At 40.3% G+C, this 24152-nt stretch overlaps 1 protein-coding gene and 1 long non-coding RNA gene across 3 annotated transcripts in view; one reads left to right on the top strand and one right to left on the bottom strand.

The window, feature by feature from the left end:
• The window catches only part of LOC139563450 (uro-adherence factor A-like), a 296516-nt gene that overhangs the window by 102264 nt on the left and 170100 nt on the right, over positions 1-24152 (top strand). The window lies entirely within an intron of this gene.
• On the bottom strand, positions 6875-14610 carry LOC139563723 (uncharacterized). The gene is made up of 3 exons (XR_011672627.1): positions 13443-14610; positions 9908-10025; positions 6875-7428 (listed from the first exon to the last, which is right to left on the bottom strand). It is a non-coding gene; the product is annotated as an uncharacterized lncRNA (long non-coding RNA).

Raw genomic sequence — 24152 nt, 5'->3', positions numbered from 1 at the left:
AAATCATATTGTAACGGGTGTCGTCATCGGATGAAGAGGAATCGGATCAAAGCGGAGCGTGGTAAGTGTTCATGAGTTTTTATTTAAACTGAACACTAAACAAAAATAACAAAGTGAATAACCGAAACCGAAACAGTCCTGTCAGGTGCAAAACACTAAACAACTACCCACAAAAAAACATGTGGGAAAAGCTACCTAAGAACGGTTCCCAATCAACCGTAGTGATGGTTCCCAATCAGAGACAACGATAGTCAGCTGTCCCTGATTGAGAACCATACCCGGCCAAAACAAAGAAATGCAAACATAGAAAAAGGAACATAGAATGCCCACCCAAATCACACCCTTACCAAACTAAAATAGAGACATAAAAAGCTCTCTACGGTCAGGGCGTGACACATATAATCAACAAACTTCATGGATTGGTGACAATCCCTGTTGAATTCATGGATTGGTGATAATCCCTGTTGAGTTTATGGATTGGTGATAATCCCTGTTGAATTCATGGATTGGTGATAATCCCTGTTGAATTCATGGATTGGTGATAATCCCTGTTGAATTCATGGATTGGTGATAATCCCTGTTGAATTCATGGATTGGTGATAATCCCTGTTGAATTCATGGATTGGTGATAATCCCTGTTGAGTTGACGGATTGGTGATAATCCCTGTTGAATTCATGGTGTGTTCTGGTAAACTTGGGTGGGGTCAGTGAATTGTTCTTTACTTCCTATGGTATGTAGATAAATGTGACTGCAGAGACCACTTCCTGTGTTTGATTAAAGATAGGAAGCGCCAAAAGACAGGAAATGGTGCAAGAGGCCCTTCTAGCCACTGGCCCTCTCCGGCTCTGCTGTCCAATTAATCTGTCTAATACATTTATTTAATAACTCATGAATATGATGTCACTTCCTGGAAACAGTCCACATTCATTACAAATGTTCTGTAAAAAGACTCCTATTATCAAAAGGCTAACAATCAACCCACATTTATAGATGTAAATGGAGGTTTAGTTGCTAATATGTCATAGTTTGAATTGAATGTTGGCTGTCTGGTTCAGACATTAAATTATATATGAATCTTTTCTCTTATAAATATCTTACTATCAAATTAAACTACACAACAACAAAAAAAAACAGTTTTAGGCAACAATGCTTTTGATCATGGATTTGGGGAGGTGTGCACATTTGTGGTACCAGAATTTCTCCCTCCTTTGCCCAGCCCTGATAGAGAGCTCCTGGCCAAGGTAACAGTTTGTATTAATATGGCGTGGCAGTGCCCTCTGCTGGCACAACAGGAGTCTGCAGAGACACTGAGCCAATCCCAATTGGTATACAGTAAGCAATATGGTGAAACTTCTACCTAGCCTATCAGAGGGCAAGGTGTATTGTTTACACCAATCAAATCCTCTCAGATTGCCACAGGTGCATAGGGCACATCCCCCCCACACATCCCTTTAACAGAGGTGTGAATACTTAAGTAAATTAGATATTTATGTAATTCATTTTAAAGAAATTAGCAAATATTTCTAAAACCAGGTTTTCACCTTGTCATTATGGGGTATTGTGTGTAGATGTGTGGAAAAGTCAAATTTAATATATTTATAATTCAAGCTGTAACACAACAAAATGGGGAATAAATCAAGGGGAGTGAATACTTTGTGAAGGCTCTGTAAGAGTGGTTGAGTGGGAGTCGGTGCAGAACGTCTCTTGAGAAGCAAGTGTGAAGAGTCAGTGAACACAGTCTCTAAGGTGCAGGTGATTGTCTGTGGTCTATTGCACTGATGTTCTGGGTAGGGCTGTGATGGACATGGACAGTTGCTACAGTTTAACTCCCCATAAGAGCACTTGACCCTTCTTCCCCTGGTCTGCTGACGCAATCAGGTCCTCAAAAATGAGGAGATCGCCAGGGTTGGGAGGTTATTTAAAAATAATTATCTGGCTCTGTCTCCACATCAGAAGAGTAATTTGGACCAACTGGCCAAAGCCTTTGAAATTACAGGAGACTAAGTCATTCTGCCCAATAAACAAACGGTCTTGAACACTGGAATCCCAAAACTAAAAAACTACACACTAAAATATCACTTTTCTTAACTCAGTCTCAACTTTCATAACTCAGTACTGTATTTAAATGTATGGATTGGTTTACATTTATAAACAAACCTGTCTCTATGGCGACGCAGCCTTCTCTTTTTTATGTCCCGTTCCTTTGCTCTGTCAGGGGTGTTCAACAACTTATGCCTCTGTCTTTCAGTCCAATAGCGATGTGCAGCTGCATCTGAGGAGTCAGTGTGGTGTATTAACAGTGGTTATATGTTACAGTCAGTGGTGGCGACCCGTCATTCAGGTCCCCACCTGTTCAGCATGTTATTATGGCATTAATACGTGTCACATATCAGTTTGTAAACAATGTAAACAATTAAATTATAATTGAGTTAATAATGCCTCCATACAGACATCGTCTCTTTTTTGCTTTCTTGAGTAACGCAGCTCTAAAATGTTTCAGCCCAGCTCAGTGCTTTCTGTGTTGGTGGGGCAGCCAGCGGAAAATACAGAGCGTAGGGGTTGGTAATGTTCTCTAGTTTGGCTCAGTGTTCTGTCACTCATGGGGACATTACGTCACTGCCAAATCTAAGGGTAGAACTAGAAAATTCAAGCCCCGTGGGTGCTGCCATAGAGTTACATTATAAGGTCATTGGCCACAGATAAAATTACGCCAAATCACGTTAAATCGGCAGTAGCTTTGATTGGACTGAATCTTAGCTAGCAGTCATCATCATGAATCAAGTTGACAATCTACTGGCAAATCCTTTTCAATCCTTGTCATATGAAGAGAATAATGAAGATAAATTCTAGATAAAACGTATCAATGCTCATCGGCCATTGGACATAAACATTACACAACAAGTTGGAAATCACAAATTAAACAATGAGTGGTTTGAAAGGAATCAGTGGCTAACTGCAAGCAGTGGGTGTGTGGACACAGTCTGGGTGTAAAGGTCTCTTTTCCAAGCTTAAAACGATAAACATTCAACATGGGCTATAATGTCAATCTAGCATGATTTCTGATGCTCTAAAAACAACTGTTTAACTCAGAACTGGTAAATCTGACTTCAGTGTTCAAGACAACTGGGAACTCCAGGAAAAAACTAGGTCCGACTGGCAAAATACGTTTTGAACGGTCATGCAAATCAGAATTGTAAGTCGGGAACTCGGGCCTCTTTCTAGAGCACAGACCTGAAGATCACTGATGTCATCATGATTTGACCTTGTTTTTTTCAGAGTTCCCAGTTGTCTTGAAAGCAGCATAAATCAAGAAAATGACAGACTTTGATGACAAAGGTAAATGACAACATTTTTGAAGCATTGCAGCGCCACCTTCCTGTTCAAATGAGCACAGCACAACAAGGAGAGTTCAAAAATGTCTTGTACGCTGCTGCATAAATTATGTAATATACCAGGAAGATATGTAAACTGTAGCTAAGAAAGTAACACTAAGTGTATGTTGTGTAGTAAGCTGTCAGTAGCCCATGTGCCTCACCCTAATACAGTGCCTTGCTAAAGTATTCATCACCTTTGGCTTTTTTCCTATTTTGTTGCATTACAACATGTAATTTAAATGGATTTTTATTTGCATGTTATGTAATGGACAAACACAAAATAGTCCAAATTGGTGAAGTGAAATTAAAAAAATAACATGTTTAAAATATATATGTATATAATTATTTTTTTTGAAGGAAAAAGGAAACCGCACACTGCTCTTGATAGTATCACCGATATTTAATAAGCTTTACGTATCGGCCACACGGCCTTCGTCAGAGCTTTACGTATCGGCCTCAGGGCCTTCCTCAGAGCTTTACGTATCGGCCTCAGGGCCTTCCTCAGAGCTTTACGTATCGGCCTCAGGGCCTTCCTCAGAGCTTTACGTATCGGCCTCAGGGCCTTCCTCAGAGCTTTACGTATCGGCCTCAGGGCCTTCGTCAGAGCTTTACGTGTCGGCCTCACGGCCTTCGTCAGAGCTTTACGTGTCGGCCTCACGGCCTTCCTCAGAGCTTTACGTATCGGCCTCAGGGCCTTCGTCAGAGCTTTACGTATCGGCCTCAGGGCCTTCGTCAGAGCTTTTGGGATTTTTTGAAAGTTGCATCCTTATGTAGACTTAGCCACACCCACATCCGTTCTACATATCGAAGGGGGTTGGAGGCAAAGGAAAAAACAAATAAGTGCTACCAAATATAACAATATGCATATTACACAAGTGTATAAATAAGACATATTGAACACTTCTGTATAATCTCAATGAGGACATAGCAAGTTTTCATTAGTCATTGGGTACATCATGAAAAACGTCAGAATAATCTACAAGAGACACATATTTCATGTTCCAATTCACAACATACATAGGCATTTCATCATTAAGACCTTTAGGAAATAATGTCTGGAGGGTGAAAATACAAAAACATTCTCTTTTCCTCAGAGTATTATTAATATCTCCTCCCCTGTCTGATATCTTAACTTTCTCTATGCCACAAAATCTAAAGGTGGAAATGTCATGTTTCAGGTCATTAAAATGTACAGCGACTGGATAATCCCTGTCGTTTCTCCTGATTGAATTATTATGTTCACTAATTCTCTGTTTGAGAGAGCGGGTGGTTTTACCGACATAAGAGCCCACATGGACATTTAATAATGTAAATAACATGGGTGGTGGAACACGTTATAATGTCATTTATTTGGAACCTTTTTCCTGTGTGTGGGTGACAGAAATATTCACACTTTATCATATTGTTGCACTGTGCGCATCCTCTGCATTTATAGCTACCATTTGGTAGAGGGCGTAAAAGAGCTTGGCTAATTTTCTTAAGTGGCTGGCAGTTGGCATGAACCAATTTATTGCGTAAATTGCGACCTCTCCTATACACAATACGTGGTGGATATTTAAATTCAGCCAGCAAAGCTGGGTCCGATGATAAAATATGCCAATGTTTCTAGACCACATCTCCCACTTTTCGAAAAGGGGCTGAGCTGGACCCAAGGAAAGAAACAAATATCCCAAAACACCCCTAAGCTAGACTAGCCTATTTCAACAACAGCTAACTAACCAAAAATACACAAGAGATCTACAGACATATGGCATTTTCAGAGAGATGGAGCTCCAGAGAAAACAACTGACAGGGTTTTTAAACCCTGGGTAGGAGAAAAGGAGCAGGTGTCTTCTGATTAGCGACTGATTGATGACTGATTGGGGACTGATTGTCACCTGTGAGTAGGGGAGAAGGAGAGAAAAGAAATACACACAGGATACACACAGAATACTTGTATCCGTAAAATACTGTCTGTAGATACAGAATCAACCATATAAATATAGTTAGGAGAATATGAATAGTTATAAGGACTATATATTACACAGCTACACGTGTGTAGATATCTCCTTCAGTTATTGTCATAACGTCATAACACATCGTGGAAGTTAGAGTAGCAGTGATAGAGTGTGTTACCCCGGCGTATAGTGCAGTAAATATGCTGATAGAATTTAGGTAGCCTTGTTCTCAAACTTGCTTTGTTAAAATCCCCAGCTACAATAAATGCATCCTCAGGATATATGGTTTCCAGTTTACATAGAGTCCAGTGAAGTTCCTTAAGGGCTGTCTTGGTGTCTGCTTGAGGGGGAATGTACACCGCTGAGACGATGACTGACCAGAATTTTCTTGGGAAAACCTAGTACATGTTCAGTAGGGCGTGTGTTTGTTTCTGTGGGTCCAAATCTAAACTCCATCAGTCTCACCATATTTCAAGTGTTTTCAACAACATTTACAGGACTGTTTATAGTCCTCTACGTTCAACCTTTTTGTTCTCAGAAGATGCAGGGAAACAGGAAGGCCATGGTCTTTCTGTCATGCAGTGTTTATGTCAGTGGAATAAAACCTAATAAAGACAGAAATACCAACAACAGTAATGATGGAGACACCAGTGTTGCTGCTATAGAGAACTTTAATGAACTGTGTAGAGAGAGAGATGGAAAGAGAGAGAGGGGGATGGACAAAGAGAGAGATGGCCAGAGAGAGAGATGGACAGAGAGAGAGATGGACAGAGAGAGAGATGGACAGAGAGAGAGATGGACAGAGAGAGAGATGGACAGAGAGAGGGGTGGACAGAGAGAGATGGACAGAGAGAGAGATGGACAGAGAGAAAGGGATGGACAGAGAAAGGGGGATGGACAGAGAGAGAGATCGACAGAGAGAGAGAGGGGTGGGACAGAGAGAGAGATGGGATGGACAGAGAGAGAGATGGGATGGACAGAGAGAGAGAGATGGGATGGAAAGAGAGAGAGGGTTGAACAGAGAGAGAGATGGACAGAGAGAGAGGTGGACAGAGAGAGGGGTGGACAGAGAGAGGGGTGGACAGAGAGAGAGATGGACAGAGAGAGAGAGATGGACAGAGAGAGAGAGATGTAGTATCCATACAGACAGTGTACACTATTAGTATCCATACAGACAGTGTACACTATTAGTATCTATACAAACAGTGTACACTATTAGTATCCATACAGACAGTGTACACTAGTAGTATCCATACAGACAGTGTACACTAGTAGTATCCATACAGACAGTATACACTATTAGTATCCATACAGACAGTGTACACTAGTAGTATCCATACAGACAGTATACACTATTAGTATCCATACAGACAGTGTACACTATTAGTATCCATACAGACAGTGTACACTAGTAGTATCCATACAGACAGTGTACTATTAGTATCCATACAGACAGTGGACACTATTAGTATCCATACAGACAGTGTACACTATTAGTATCCATACAGACAGTGTACAGTATTAGTATCCATACAGACAGTCGTCAGTTAAACAACGGTAACATCTGTTGACCCATTTATTCTCTTCCTGAAATCTGACACAATTATATAAATGGATGTATTCATCTATTCTCTGGAAAGATTTAACCTGCTCATGCGTAGTCGGTTTGGTCATTACTGTATTGTGCAGTGATTTACTTTTTGTAGGGTCCCAAACCGAGGAGAAGACAAAAGCCTGTTGGTTTTCTGGAAAGTTAAAGACGTCCATGAAGGGGATAATATTGTATGGTCCTAGTCCATCAGGGTTGTTGCATCTCTCCAGACAGGGAGAGTAGGTGGAGAAGAAGACGATGCAGTCACCATTATTTGCCTTTCCTTTTAGAATCTCCATTGGGCTGGGGGACATTATAACATGACTCAAGAGACGGTACTCAGCATGGTGTTCATCATAAGGTGTTGCTGCGATGAGCCGTTGTGCTATGTAGTAACTTTTATCCTGAAGTTCTTTCTGGACCACGTGAGGTCGCACGTTTATGTTAAAGATTGCTTCATTGTCGGTGCACTGCTGTTGGGTGAGTAAGACAGCCATGGCATACTCGCGTCCCTCCAGGCCGAAACTGAACAACAACAGGAGACAGAAGAGACAGAACACAGAGGATCAGAAACATTACAAACAGACAGGAGACAGAAGAGACAGAACACAGAGGATCAGGAACATTACAAACAGACAGGAGACAGAAGAGACAGAACACAGAGGATCAGAAACATTACAAACAGACAGGAGACAGAAGAGACAGAACACTCAGGATCAGAAACATTACAAACAGACAGGAGACAGAAGAGACAGAACACAGAGGATCAGAAACATTACAAACAGACAGGAAACAGAAGAGACAGAACACAGAGGATCAGAAACATTATAAACAGACAGGAGACAGAAGAGACAGAACACAGAGGATCAGAAACATTACAAACAGACAGGAGACAGAAGAGACAGAACACAGAGGATCAGAAACATTACAAACAGACAGGAGACAGAAGAGACAGAACACAGAGGATCAGACACATTATAAACAGACAGGAGACAGAAGAGACAGAACACAGAGGATCAGAAACATTACAAACAATTTCACATATGTGTATTAATGTAGTAAAAGGGAAGTGTTTGGTTCCACATTCACAGCACGCAATGACTATATCAAGATTGTGTTGAATATATTTCCTGTTTGTTGGTTGTTTTTCACTTTATTTTGTGCCCATTGGAAATGGTAAATAATGTATTGTGTCATTTTGGACTCACTTTATTTTTATATAAGTACAGAATATGTTTCTAAACCCTTCTATATAGAAATGTGTTTGCAACATTATTCACGGTTCATTCAGGGTTATCCATAATCATGGAAGCATCCACATTAATGTAGAAGTGGTTAGAGAGATATTCTATTCTAATTTATATTACCAATACAGTCTATACTAACAATACAGTCTATACTAACAATACAGTCTATACTATAAATACAGTCTATATTACCAATACAGTCTATACTAACAATACAGTCTATACTAACAATACAGTCTATACTATAAATACAGTCTATATTAACAATACAGTCTATACTAACAATACAGTCTATACTAGCAATACAGTTTATATTAACAATACAGTCTATACTAACAATACAGTCTATATTAACAATACAGTCTATACTAGCAATACAGTATATACTAACAATACAGTCTATACTAGCAATACAGTCTAGACTAGCAATACAGTCTATACTAGCAATACAGTCTATACTAGCAATACAGTCTATACTAACAATACAGTCTATACTATAAATACAGTCTATACTAACAATAAAGTCTATACTAGCAATACAGTCTATACTAGCAATACAGTCTATACTAACAATACAGTCTATACTATAAACACAGTCTATACTAGCAATACAGTCTATACTAGCAATAAAGTCTATACTAACAATACAGTCTATACTATAAATACAGTCTATACTAGCAATACAGTCTATATTAACAATACAGTCTATACTAACAATACAGTCTATACTAACAATACAGTCTATACTAACAATACAGTCTATGCTAGCAATACAGTCTATACTAACAATACAATCTATACTAGCAATACAGTCTATACTAACAATACAGTCTATACTAACAATACAGTCTATATTAACAATACAGTCTATACTAGAAATACAGTCTAAATTAGCAATACAGTCTATACTATAAACACAGTCTATACTAGCAATACAGTCTATACTAGAACTATAGTCTATATTAACAATACAGTCTATATTAACAATACAGTCTATACTAGAAATACAGTCTATATTAGCAATACAGTCTATACTATAAACACAGTCTATACTAGCAACACAGTCTATATTAACAATACAGTCTATATTAACAATACAGTCTATATTAACAATACCGTCTATACTAACTATACAGTCTATACTAGAAATACAGTATATACTAACAATACAGTCTATACTAACAATACAGTCTATATTAACAATACAGTCTATACTAACTATACAGTCTATACTAGAAATACAGTATATACTAACAATACAGTCTATACTAACAATACAGTCTATACTAACAATACAGTCTATATTAACAATACCGTCTATACTAGCAATACAGTCTATACTAACAATACAGTCTATACTAGCAATACAGTCTATACTAACAATACAGTCTATACTAGTAATACAGTCTATATTAGCAATACAATCTATACTAACAATACAGTCTATACTAACAATAGTCTATACTAGCAATACAGTCTATACTAGCAACACAGTCTATATTAGCATTACAGTCTATATTAGCATCTTGTCTTGTCTGAGTCCAGGGTCTTCATTTACTGGGCTAAACGTTTGTCCCAGGTACACAAATTTGAACCTGTTTTTTTAACGGTGGAGCTAACATTCAGGATATAACATAAATATAAACTTTGCACTTTCAAATGTCCCCCAAAATAAATTGTTTCAAATAATGCATAATGATTCTGTCTAAAACTCATTTAGGTGTATTTAGATTATGAATGAACAGAGAAACACCCACCATCTCAACTCTTGTATCAAATTAGCCAAGACCTCTTCATTGATAGCATCCACCTGGCCTCCAGGCCAGAGAGACAGCAGGAAGAGAAGGACAACTCCCCTCATAGCTACACACACAGCTGAAACACACAGGAACACACTATATATACACACACAGCTGAAACACACAGGAACACACTATATACACACAGCTGAAACACACAGGAACACACTATATATACACACACAGGAACACACTATATACACACACACAGCTGAAACACACAGGTACACACTATATACACACACAGCTGAAACACACAGGAACACACTATATATACACACACAGCTGAAACACACAGGAACACACTATATATACACACAGCTGAAACACACAGGAACACACTATATATACACAGAGCTGAAACACACAGGAACACACTATATATACACACAGCTGAAACACACAGGAACACACTATATATACACACAGCTGAAACACACAGGAACACACTATATATACACACAGCTGAAACACAAAGGAACACACTATATATACACACAGCTGAAACACACAGGAACACACTATATATACACACAGCTGAAACACACAGGAACACACTATATATACACACACAGCTGAAACACACAGGAACACACTATATATACACACACAGCTGAAACACACAGGAACACACTATATATACACACAGCTGAAACACACAGGAACACACTATATATACACACAGCTGAAACACACAGGAACACACTATATATACACACAGCTGAAACACACAGGAACACACTATATATACACACAGCTGAAACACACAGGAACACACTATATATACACACACAGCTGAAACACACAGGAACACACTATATATACACACACAGCTGAAACACACAGGAACACACTATATATACACACACAGCTGAAACACACAGGAACACACTATATATACACACAGCTGAAACACACAGGAACACACTATATATACACACAGCTGAAACATACAGGAACACACTATATATACACACACAGCTGAAACACACAGGAACACGCTATATATACACACACAGCTGAAACACACAGGAACACACTATATATACACACACAGCTGAAACACACTGGAACACACTATATATACACACACAGCTGAAACACACAGGAACACACTATATATACACACAGCTGAAACACACAGGAACACACTATATATACACACAGCTGAAACACACAGGAACACACTATATATACACACACAGCTGAAACACACAGGAACACGCTATATATACACACATCTGAAACACACAGGAACACACTATATATACACACAGCTGAAACACACAGGAACACGCTATATATACACACATCTGAAACACACAGGAACACACTATATATACACACAGCTGAAACACACAGGAACACGCTATATATACACACAGCTGAAACACACTATATATACACACAGCTGAAACACACAGGAACAAACTATATATACACACAGCTGAAACACACAGGAACACGCTATATATACACACACAGCTGAAACACACAGGAACACACTATATATACACACAGCTGAAACACACAGGAACACACTATATATACACACACAGCTGAAACACACAGGAACACACTATATATACACACAGCTGAAACACACAGGAACACACTATATATACACACACAGCTGAAACACACTATATATAAACACAGCTGAAACACACAGGAACACACTATATATACACACAGCTGAAACACACTATATATAAACACAGCTGAAACACACAGGAACACACTATATATACACACAGCTGAAACACACAGGAACACACTATATATACACACACAGCTGAAACACACTATATATAAACACAGCTGAAACACACAGGAACACACTATATATACACAGCTGAAACACACAGGAACACACTATATATATACACACAGCTGAAACACACAGGAACACACTATATATACACACAGCTGAAACATACAGGAACACACTATATATACACACAGCTGAAACACACAGGAACACACTATATATACACACAGCTGAAACACACAGGAACACACTATATATACACACAGCTGAAACACACAGGAACACACTATATATACACACATCTGAAACACACAGGAACACACTATATATATACACACAGCTGAAACACACAGGAACACACTATATATATACACACAGCTGAAACACACAGGAACACACTATATATATACACACAGCTGAAACACACAGGAACACACTATATATACACACAGCTGAAACACACAGGAACACACTATATATACACACAGCTGAAACACACTATATATACACACAGCTGAAACACACAGGAACACACTATATATACACACAGCTGAAACACACAGGAACACACTATATACACACAGCTGAAACACACAGGAACACACTATATACACACAGCTGAAACACACAGGAACACACTATATACACACACAGCTGAAACACACAGGAACACACTATATATACACACAGCTGAAACACACAGGAACACACTATATATACACACATCTGAAACACACAGGAACACACTATATATATACACACAGCTGAAACACACAGGAACACACTATATATATACACACAGCTGAAACACACAGGAACACACTATATATACACACAGCTGAAACACACAGGAACACACTATATATACACACAGCTGAAACACACTATATATACACACAGCTGAAACACACAGGAACACACTATATATACACACAGCTGAAACACACAGGAACACACTATATACACACAGCTGAAACACACAGGAACACACTATATACACACAGCTGAAACACACAGGAACACACTATATATACACACAGCTGAAACACACAGGAACACACTATATACACACACAGCTGAAACACACAGGAACACACTATATATACACACAGCTGAAACACACAGGAACACACTATATATACACACATCTGAAACACACAGGAACACACTATATATATACACACAGCTGAAACACACAGGAACACACTATATATATACACACAGCTGAAACACACAGGAACACACTATATATATACACACAGCTGAAACACACAGGAACACACTATATATATACACACAGCTGAAACACACAGGAACACACTATATATACACACAGCTGAAACACACAGGAACACACTATATATACACACAGCTGAAACACACTATATATACACACAGCTGAAACACACAGGAACACACTATATACACACAGCTGAAACACACAGGAACACACTATATACACACAGCTGAAACACACAGGAACACACTATATATACACACAGCTGAAACACACAGGAACACACTATATACACACACAGCTGAAACACACAGGAACACACTATATATACACACAGCTGAAACACACAGGAACACACTATATATACACACATCTGAAACACACAGGAACACACTATATATATACACACAGCTGAAACACACAGGAACACACTATATATATACACACAGCTGAAACACACAGGAATTGTACTTATTTATTTTTACCTTTATTTATCTGGTCAGTTAAGAACAAATTCTGATGGCTGGTTTATGTCCTCTAGATTGTAGATGGCTGGTTGATGTCCTCTAGATTGTAGATGGCTGATGTCCTCTAGATTGTAGATGGCTGATGTCCTCTAGATTGTAGATGGCTGATGTCCTCTAGATTGTAGATGGCTGGTTGATGTCCTCTAGATTGTAGATGGCTGATGTCCTCTAGATTGTAGATGGCTGGTTGATGTCCTCTAGATTGTAGATGGCTGCCTGATGTCCTCTAGATTGTAGATGGCTGATGTCCTCTAGATTGTAGATGGCTGGTTGATGTCCTCTAGATTGTAGATGGCTGATGTCCTCTAGATTGTAGATGGCTGGTTGATGTCCTCTAGATTGTAGATGGCTGCCTGATGTCCTCTAGATTGTAGATGGCTGCCTGATGTCCTCTAGATTGTAGATGGCTGCCTGATGTCCTCTAGATTGTAGATGGCTGGCTGATGTCCTCTAGATTGTAGATGGCTGATGTCCTCTAGATTGTAGATGGCTGGTTGATGTCCTCTAGATTGTAGATGGCTGCCTGATGTCCTCTAGATTGTAGATGGCTGCCTGATGTCCTCTAGATTGTAGATGGCTGGCTGATGTCCTCTAGATTGTAGATGGCTGATGTCCTCTAGATTGTAGATGGCTGGTTGATGTCCTCTAGATTGTAGATGGCTGCCTGATGTCCTCTAGATTGTAGATGGCTGGTTTATGTCCTCTAGATTGTAGATGGCTGGTTTATGTCCTCTAGATTGTAGATGGCTGGTTTATGTCCTCTAGATTGTAGATGGCTGGTTGATGTCCTCTAGATTGTAGATGGCTGGTTGATGTCCTCTAGATTGTAGATGGCTGGTTTATGTCCTCTAGATTGTAGATGGCTGGCTGATGTCCTCTAGATTGTAGATGGCTGATGTCCTCTAGATTGTAGATGGCTGGCTGATGTCCTCTAGATTGTAGATGGCTGGCTGATGTCCTCTATCCAAGACAAAACAGATGAAGGTTAATTAACTCAAGTTATGGAAAACATCTAAAACAAACTTAGACATTTACTTTATTTAAATCAGCAGAACAACAGTTATCACATTTAGTTAGGAGAGAAGGCACTAATTCACCAGGTACCTGTTGAAGGGTTGTTGCTGTGTCCATGTGAGCAGCGCTTTATAGTGGTTTATGTGTTAATGTTTAACCAGGGGAAGGGAGGGCAGAGGGAGGGACAGAGGCTGCTGGCTACATTACCATATTTATCCAGGGAGGGAGGGCAGAGGGAGAGACAGGTGATGCAATAACTTTACTGGAAATAGAATGTTATTATTGACCCTGAATTTGTTCTAGATCAATAAAGGGTAAATAAATAAAATAAATAAATTGACCTGTTCACAGCGTTGCTGTTCATTTCTTGCTAGTTTCTTTGATTTATGTTTTGTTTTATTCATATATTATCTATTTCATACATCTGTCAAATATGTTGAATGTAAAGTCTATTGTCTCTGTCAATCCCAGTAGTTATTTATATGTTTAATATGAAATGGTTATTAAAAACATGACTGCCTTATGTACCTCCTCCAAGTAAAATGCCAGGTCTGCCATTTAGAAATAAATTATATATACGGTGCCTTTGGAAAGTATTTCACATTTAAAATGGATGAACTTGTTTTTTCCCCTCATCAATCTAGACACAATAACCCCTAATGACAAAGCAAAAACTGTTTTTTTAGAAATGTTTGCAAATGTATCAGAAATAAAGTCCTTCAGACCCTTTACTCAGTACTTTGTTAAAGAAACTTTGGCAGTGATTACAGCATTGAGTCGTCTTGGGTTTGACACTACCAGCTTGGCACACCTGTATTTGGGGAGTTTCTCCATTGTCTCTGCAGATCCTCTCAAGGTATAATCAGGTTGGATGGGGAGCGTTGCTGCACAGTTATTGTCTCTCCAGGGATGTTTGATCGAGATCAAGTCTGAGCTCTGGCTGGGCCACTCAAGGACATTCAGAGACTTGTCCCGAAGCAACTCCAGCATTGTCTTGGCTGTGTGTTTAGGGTCGTTGTCCTGTTGGAAGGGGAACCTTCGCCCCAGTCTGAGGTCCTGCGCACTCTGGAGCAGGTTTTCATCAAGGATCTTTCTATACTTTGTTTCATCTTTCCCTCGATCCTGACTAGTTTCCCAGTCCCTGCCGCTGAAATACATCCCCACAGACTGATGCTGCCACCCCAATGTTTCACCGTCAAGGTGGTGCCAGGTTTCCTCCAGATGTGACTCTTGGCATTCAGGCCAAAGGGTTCAATCTTGGTTTCACCAGACCAGAGAATCTTGTTTCTCACGTCTGAGAGTCTTTAGGTGCCTTTTGGCAAACTCCAAGCAGGCTGTCATGTGCCCTTTACTGAGGAGTGGCTTTCGTCTGGCCACTACTCATAATGGCCTGATCGGCAGAATGCTGCAGAGATGGTTGTCCTTCTGGAAGGTTCTCCCATCTCCACAGCAGAATTCTAGAGCTCTGTCAGAGTGACAATCGGGTTCTTGGTCACCTCCCTGACCAAGGCCCTTCTTCCCCGATTGCTCCGTTTGGCTGGGTGACCAGCTCTAGGAAGAATTTTGGTGGTTCCAAGATTCTTCAATTTAAGAATGATGAACCACTAACCATTGGTGGACAAGTGATACACTGCATTTAAATAATTGAGGATAACACAATAATGTTTTACAACTTATTTTCCATTATGGTCCTCTGCACAAACATACATGAATACAAATACATATTTCCAACAGCACCAACAAGGGGGGGAACAGTACTAGAAACATTAACGATGGGAGTGAAATATACAGTGCATTTTGAGAGGTTCATGACATGTTCTCTAAAGGATCACTGCACTAGCCAACGGGACAGGAACAATGCATTCAGAAAGTATTCAGACCCCTTGACATTTTCCACATTTTGTTATGTTACAGACTTATTCTAAAATTGATTAAATTGTTGTTGTTTTTTGTCAATCTACATACAATAAACCATAATGACAAAGCAGTTTTCTGGAAAATGTTAGCAAATGTATATATATATAAAAATTACATCAATTTTAGAATAAGGCTGTAACGAAACAACATGTGGAAACACTGAAGGGGTCTGAATACTTTCCTAATGCACTCTGTTTACGTGAGACCCGCCTTCTTCTGCCTTCTACGGAATTAAAACGTCATTATTCACTTAGAAATTCACAATAATTCTAAGAACTGTTCACCAAGTAACGTAATGCTACATTGAAAGATCACAAGACAGGATACACAGCACTTAATGCACACAGTCACTAACTGTTAACCCTGTGTTGCTACCAACATGTTACAGTCACTAACCATTAACCCTGTGTTGCTACCTACATGTTACAGTCACTAACCATTAACCCTGTGTTGCTACCAACATGTTACAGTCACTAACCATTAACCCTGTGTTGCTAACAACATGTTACAGTCACTAACCATTAACCCTGTGTTGCTACCAACATGTTACAGTCACTAACCATTAACCCTGTGTTGCTACCAACATGTTACAGTCACTAACCATTAACCCTGTGTTGTTACCAACATGTTACAGTCACTAACCATTAACCCTGTGTTGTTACCAACATGTTACAGTCACTAACCATTAACCCTGTGTTGATACCAACATGTTACAGTCACTAACCATTAACCCTGTGTTACTACCAACATGTTACAGTCACTAACCATTAACCCTGTCTTGCTACCAACATGTTACAGTCACTAACCATTAACCCTGTGTTGTTACCAACATGTTACAGTCACTAACCATTAACCCTGTGTTGCTACCAACATGTTACAGTCACTAACCAATAACCCTGTGTTGTTACCAACATGTTACAGTCACTAACCATTAACCCTGTGTTGTTACCAACATGTTACAGTCACTAACCATTAACCCCGTGTTGTTACCAACATGTTCAGTCACTAACTGTTAACCCTGTGTTGTTACCAACATGTTACAGTCACTAACCGTTAACCCTGTGTTGCTACCAACATGTTACAGTCACTAACCATTAACCCTGTGTTACTACCAACATGTTACAGTCACTAACTGTTAACCCTGTGTTGCTACCAATATGTTACAGTCACTAACCGTTAACCCTGTGTTGATACCAACATGTTACAGTCTCTAACCGTTAACCCTGTGCTGCTACCAACATGTTACAGTCACTAACCATTAACCCTGTGTTGATACCAACATGTTACAGTCACTAACCATTAACCCTGTGTTGATACCAACATGTTACAGTCACTAACCATTAACCCTGTGTTGATACCAACATGTTACAGTCACTAACCATTAACCCTGTGTTGTTACCAACATGTTACAGTCACTAACCATTAACCCTGTGTTGTTACCAACATGTTACAGTCACTAACCATTAACCCTGTGTGGTTACCAACATGTTACAGTCACTAACCATTAACCCTGTGTTGTTACCAACATGTTACAGTCACTAACCATTAACCCTGTGCTGCTACCAACATGTTATGTTAATAAAGTGTAAGAGAGTTTAGGTAAATAAATATATATTTTATTCAGAGTATGTATTAAGGGTGTTATTGATTTCCTGATGTTCCCCCTTCAGTGTGAGAGTCCAGTCCAGTGTGAGAGATATATGCATTTTGAGGAAAGAGGAAAATCTGGGGTCTCTCTTAATATCACCAGGGTTTTATCGTAACAAATTACAAATGAAGTAACTTAAATTACAAATTAAGTAAAGAAGTTAATCAGCCCAGACGACATTAAACAAATGTCATTCGATAATTGGTACGTTCTTAAAAATAAGTAGATTAAGTATCAAGATGTAACCTTTTAAGATTTTGCCTCAACAAGGGGAATGTCAGATCTTTAAAAGCAGTGCTGAGCCACACTGCTCAAACGTCACCTTTCAGTGGTTACTTTTCCTTTCTGTTTAAATATATTTTGAAATCTCAACAACTTCTTGGTTGATTTCCACAGTTTCTAAACCATAAAAGTCAGACATCTGCATCCTCCCACGTTACATCAGGATCTTTGTGTTAAAATGACATGTTTAATCAGTCACCACAGCTCCTTCCTGTTCCCCAAGCACTGGCATGACACCTATAACACATGAACTGCTTACACAGCTAAACCTCAAGTTTCAGTAGAAATGAGTCCACTAAAATCTACCAGTCTGTCTTTGCATACCAATCAACTGTGAATAGTCTACATTTAGAGTATTTGCACAAGCGATCATCCAACTCATGGAATAATCAGATTCCTCTTGGATCCGTCCATTGAAGTCTTTGTCATACATGGCTGGGTCGGTTATTCAAATGTCCATTTAATCTTTTACTGACCACAATCTGTGTGGTGGCTGCGTGTAGTGAGCCTAATAGTGAGTGTTGTGAAAGCTTTCCCTGGAACTTGACAGCTGACCTTTTAGCAGTGATGCCATTGTAACGAAGTTAAGAACGTACCATAAACTCCCTCCACAACTAGCTTGAAATGTCACGGATGGAGCGATCCAAGTGGTACCTTCTGGGTGGCTCAAACCATTGGAACGTTGTCAATGAGGGTGGTGACTTGTGTGTTAGCAAAGCAGAGGTCCCGAGTTCGAGGCAGAAATTTGCCGTATCGAGGAAGTGATTCTCGCTAAGCAAGCAATATAACCTGTAACATCAGTGGTTCTCAAACGTTTTATAGTCCCGTACCCCTTCAAACATTCTACCTCCAGCTGCGTACCCCCTCTAACACCAGGGTCAGCGCACTCTAAAATGATTCATCCAGAAGGCGAGGTCAGTACAGGTGCATCAAAGCTGGGACCGAGAGACTGAAAAACAGCTTCTATCTCAAGGCCATCAGACTGTTAAACAGCCACCACTAACATTGAGTGGCCGCTGCCAACATACTGACTCAACTCCAGCCACTTTAATAATGTAAAAATTGGATGTAATAAATGTATCACTAGTCACTTAAACTATGCCACTTCATATAATGTTTACATACCCTACATTACTCATCTCATATGTATATACTGTACTCTATATCATCTACTGCATCTTGCCTATGCCGTTCGGCCATCTCTCATCCATATATTTATATGTACATATTCTTATTCATTCCTTTACATTTGTGTGTATTAGGTAGTTGTTGTGAAATTGTTATATTACTTGTTAGATATTACTGCACGGTCGGAACTAGAAGCACAAGCATTTCGCTACACTTTCATTAACATCTGCTAACCATGTGACCAATACAATCTGATTTGATTTGATCAGTCCACACCAATTACTGGGTAACAATATGAACAGGATTAGACTACATCAGTTACTGGGGAATAATATGAACAGGATTAGACTACCAGTTACTGGGAAAAAATATGAACAGGATTAGAAAACACCAGTTACTGGGTAACAATATGAACAGGATTACACTACATCAGTTACTGGGTAACAATATGAACAGGATTAGACTACACCAGTTCACATCAGTTACTGGGTAACAATATGAACAGGATTAGACTACACCAGTTCACATTAGTCACTGGGTAACAATATGAACAGGATTAGACTACACCAGTTCACATCAGTCACTGGTTAACAATATGAACAGGATTAGACTACATCAGTTACTGGTTAACAATATGAACAGGATTAGACTACACCAGTTCACATTAGTCACTGGGTAACAATATTAACAGGATTAGACTACACCAGTTCACATCAGTCACTGGGTAACAACATGAAAAGCAGTCAAATGCACTTTGTATTGACCTAACGACCCGTGTCTTGGTTCCTTGCTCATTAAGGGCCAGTTTCCCGGACACAGATTAACATTGCCAGTGTAGAAATCCCCTAAAATAACCCATGTGTAGCCTAAAATATGTATTACATTTTATTCACACTTAATAGACAATCAACACATTTTAATTTGACTGGTGACAGCAATATTACAGACAAGAAAATTGTAATCTATAACATTGGATACAAAATTACAGTAACATCTAAATAAATACATTAGCTATATTGTCGCAAGAAGGATATTTTAATTATTTATCTTATAAATGTGGGTCATATGTAGGCCAATGAAATTAGATTCAAGAAGATGTATATGCATCGGCTTTTCCCATGAAACTGATTGATATCATCATAGACTATTCCCATGAAACTGATTGATATCATCATAGGCTATTCCCATGAAACTGATTGATATCATCATAGACTATTCCCATGAAACTGATTGATATCATCATAGGCTATTCCCATGAAACTGATTGATATCATCATAGACTATTCCCATGAAACTGATTGATATCATCATAGACTATTCCCATGAAACTGACTGATATCATCATAGGCTATTCCCATGAAACTGATTGATATCATCATAGACTATTCCCATGAAACTGAATGATATCATCATAGACTATTCACATGAAACTGTCTGATATCATCATAGACTATTCCCATGAAACTGAATGAGATTAATTAAATGATGGGCATCAATCAAATGATTGGCCTGCAGATGCAGTTTCACCAGTAAAAGGTAAATCATTTGAATTATTCATGATGTCCTATATGTATGCCTAACTTAGTGTTTGAGGGTATTAAAAATTGAAAATATGACAATATGTGAGGGCACAGGAAGACGTCACAATTGGAGGATGCATTTTATGCACATCTCCAACCCTGTTCCTCGAGAGCAACCCTCCTGTAGGTTTACATTCTAACCCTGTTCCTGGAGAGAAACCCTCCTGTAGGTTTTCATTCTAACCCTGTTCCCGGAGAGCAACCCTCCTATAGGTTTTCATTCTAACCCTGTTCCTGGAGAGCAACCCTTCTGTAGGTTTATATACTAACCCTGTTCCTGGAGAGCTACCCTCCTGTAGGTTTACATTACAACCCTGTTCCTGGAGAGCAACCCTCCTGTAGGTTTTCATTACAACCCTGTTCCTGGAGAGCAACCCTCCTGTAGGTTTTCATTACAACCCTGTTCCTGGAGAGCAACCCTCCTGTAGGTTTTCATTACAACCCTGTTCCTGGAGAGCTACCCTCCTGTAGGTGTTCACTCCATCACTGTTCCTGGAGAACTACCCTCCTGTAGGTTTTCATTACAACCCTGTTCCTGGAGAGCTACCCTCCTGTAGGTTTTCAATCCAACCATAATCTAGCTCACCTTATTCTAATAATTAGCTGGTGTATAAAATGAATGGGGTTAGTTTCAACTGGGGTAGGATTTGAAATCCCACAGGACAGTAGATCTCCATACATTTTGATTGAGGAAATGATACCATTTTCATACATTTATTTTGCTCTCCCTCATCTAAAATACCCCAACTGCAAGTCTGTTAATACAGGACTAGTAAAGGTCCAATGTTACAGATGTAACGGTCCTGACCTGTTTTATGTTGTTTTTGTATGTGTTTAGGTCAGGGCAGAGCCGTCCAGCCAGGATCTGCCAGAGTCTCTCAGCCGGGACCTGCCGCCCCTTATCCCGGTGCTGCCCCTTGTCCCGGTGCTGCCCCTTATCCCGGTGCTGCCCCTTGTCCCGGTGCTGCCCCTTATCCCGGTGCTGCCCCTTATCCCGGTGCTGCCCCTTGTCCCGGTGCTGCCCCTTATCCCGGTGCTGCCCCTTATCCCGGTGCTGCCCCTTGTCCCGGTGCTGCCCCTTATCCCGGTGCTGCCCCTTATCCCGGTGCTGCCCCTTATCCCGGTGCTGCCCCTTGTCCCGGTGCTGCCCCTTGTCCCGGTGCTGCCCCTTATCCCGGTGCTGCCCCTTGTCCCGGTGCTGCCCCTTATCCCGGTGCTGCCCCTTTTCCCGGTGCTGCCCCTTGTCCCGGTGCTGCCCCTTGTCCCGGTGCTGCCCCTTGTCCCGGTGCTGCCCCTTGTCCCGGTGCTGCCCCTTGTCCCGGTGCTGCCCCTTGTCCCGGTGCTGCCCCTTGTCCCGGTGCTGCCCCTTGTCCCGGTGCTGCCCCTTCTCCCGGTGCTGCCCCTTCTCCCGGTGCTGCCCCTTCTCCCGGTGCTGGCCGTTCATTTAGGGGATGTTAGTTTTAGGGTGGTCATTGGGAGGGGAAGACAGAAGCGGGGAGTGACTATGGTGGTGTGGGGACAGCGTCCAGAGCCGGAGCCACCACCGTGGTCAACTGCCCACCCAGACCCTCCCCTGGACTTTGTGCTGGTGCGCCCGGCGTTCGCACCTTGAGGGGGGGGTTCTGTAACGGTCCTGACCTGTTTTATGTTGTTTTTGTATGTGTTTAGGTCAGGGCATGTGTTTTGGGTGGGCAGTCTATGTTATCTGTTTCTATGTTGGTTGTGGTTGCCTGGTATGGCTCTTAATTAGAGGCAGGTGTTTTGCGTTCTCCTCTAATTAAGAGTCATATTTAGGTAGGGTGTTCTCACTGTTTGTTTGTGGGTGATTGTCTTCCGTATCTGTGTTATGTCTTGCACCATACGGGACTGTTCGGTTGTTCGTGTCGTTTCGATGTAGTCTGTTCCTGTCCGTAAGTGTTACGTTTAATTATGTAAGTTTATGTTCAGGTTTCGTCTACTTCGTTTTCTTGTTTTGTATTTTTGAAGGTGTTTTGTTTTTCCGTGTTGCCATCATCGTCGTATTGAAATAAAAGAGATGGCCTATTTCCCTACTGCTGCATTTTGGTCTGATGATCCTTCTCTCCTCTCCTCGTCCGAGGATGAGGAGAGAGACAGCCCTTACAACAGAAGGCTATATCAGTCTGTTAATACAGGACTAGTAAAGGCCCAGTGTTACAGAAGACTATATCAGTCTGTTAATACAGGACTAGTAAAGGTCTGTTAATACAGGACTAGTAAAGGCCCAGTGTTACAGAAGGCTATGTCAGTCCTCTAATACATGACTAGTAAAGGCCCAGTGTTACAGAAGGCTAAATCAGTCTGTTAATACAGGACTAGTAAAGGCCCAGTGTTACAGAAGGCTATGTCAGTCCTCTAATACATGACTAGTAAAGGCCCAGTGTTACAGAAGGCTAAATCAGTCTGTTAATACAGGACTAGTAAAGGTCCAGTGTTACAGAAGGCTATATCAGTCCTCTAATACAGGACTAGTAAAGGTCCAGTGTTACAGAAGGCTATATAAGTCCTCTAATACAGGACTAGTAAATGCCCAGTGTTACAGAAGGCTATATCAGTCCTCTAATACAGGACTAGTAAAGGTCCAGTGTTACAGAAGGCTATATAAGTCCTCTAATACAGGACTAGTAAATGCCCAGTGTTACAGAAGGCTATATCAGTCCTCTAATACAGGACTAGCAAAGGCCCAGTGTTACAGAAGGCTATATCAGTCCTCTAATACAGGACTAGTAAAGGTCCAGTGTTACAGAAGGCTATACCAGTCTGTTAATACAGGACTAGCAAAGGCCCAGTGTTACAGAAGGCTATATCAGTCCTCTAATACAGGACTAGTAAAGGTCCAGTGTTACAGACGGCTATAGCAGTCTGTTAATACAGGACTAGTAAAGGCCCAGTGTTACAGAAGACTATATCAATCTGTTAATACAGGACTAGTAAAGGCCCAGTGTTACAGAAGGCTATATCAGTCCTCTAATACAGGACTAGTAAAGGCCCAGTGTTACAGAAGGCTAAATCAGTCTGTTAATACAGGACTAGCAAAGGTCTGTAAATATAGGACTAGTAAAGGCCCAGTGTTACAGAAGA

Source organism: Salvelinus alpinus, chromosome 34 (assembly GCF_045679555.1).
Source record: "Salvelinus alpinus chromosome 34, SLU_Salpinus.1, whole genome shotgun sequence".
NCBI classification, from domain to species: Eukaryota; Metazoa; Chordata; class Actinopteri; order Salmoniformes; family Salmonidae; genus Salvelinus; species Salvelinus alpinus.
Note: the sequence above shows the minus strand (reverse complement) of the source record. Positions and strands in the feature narration are given on the sequence as shown.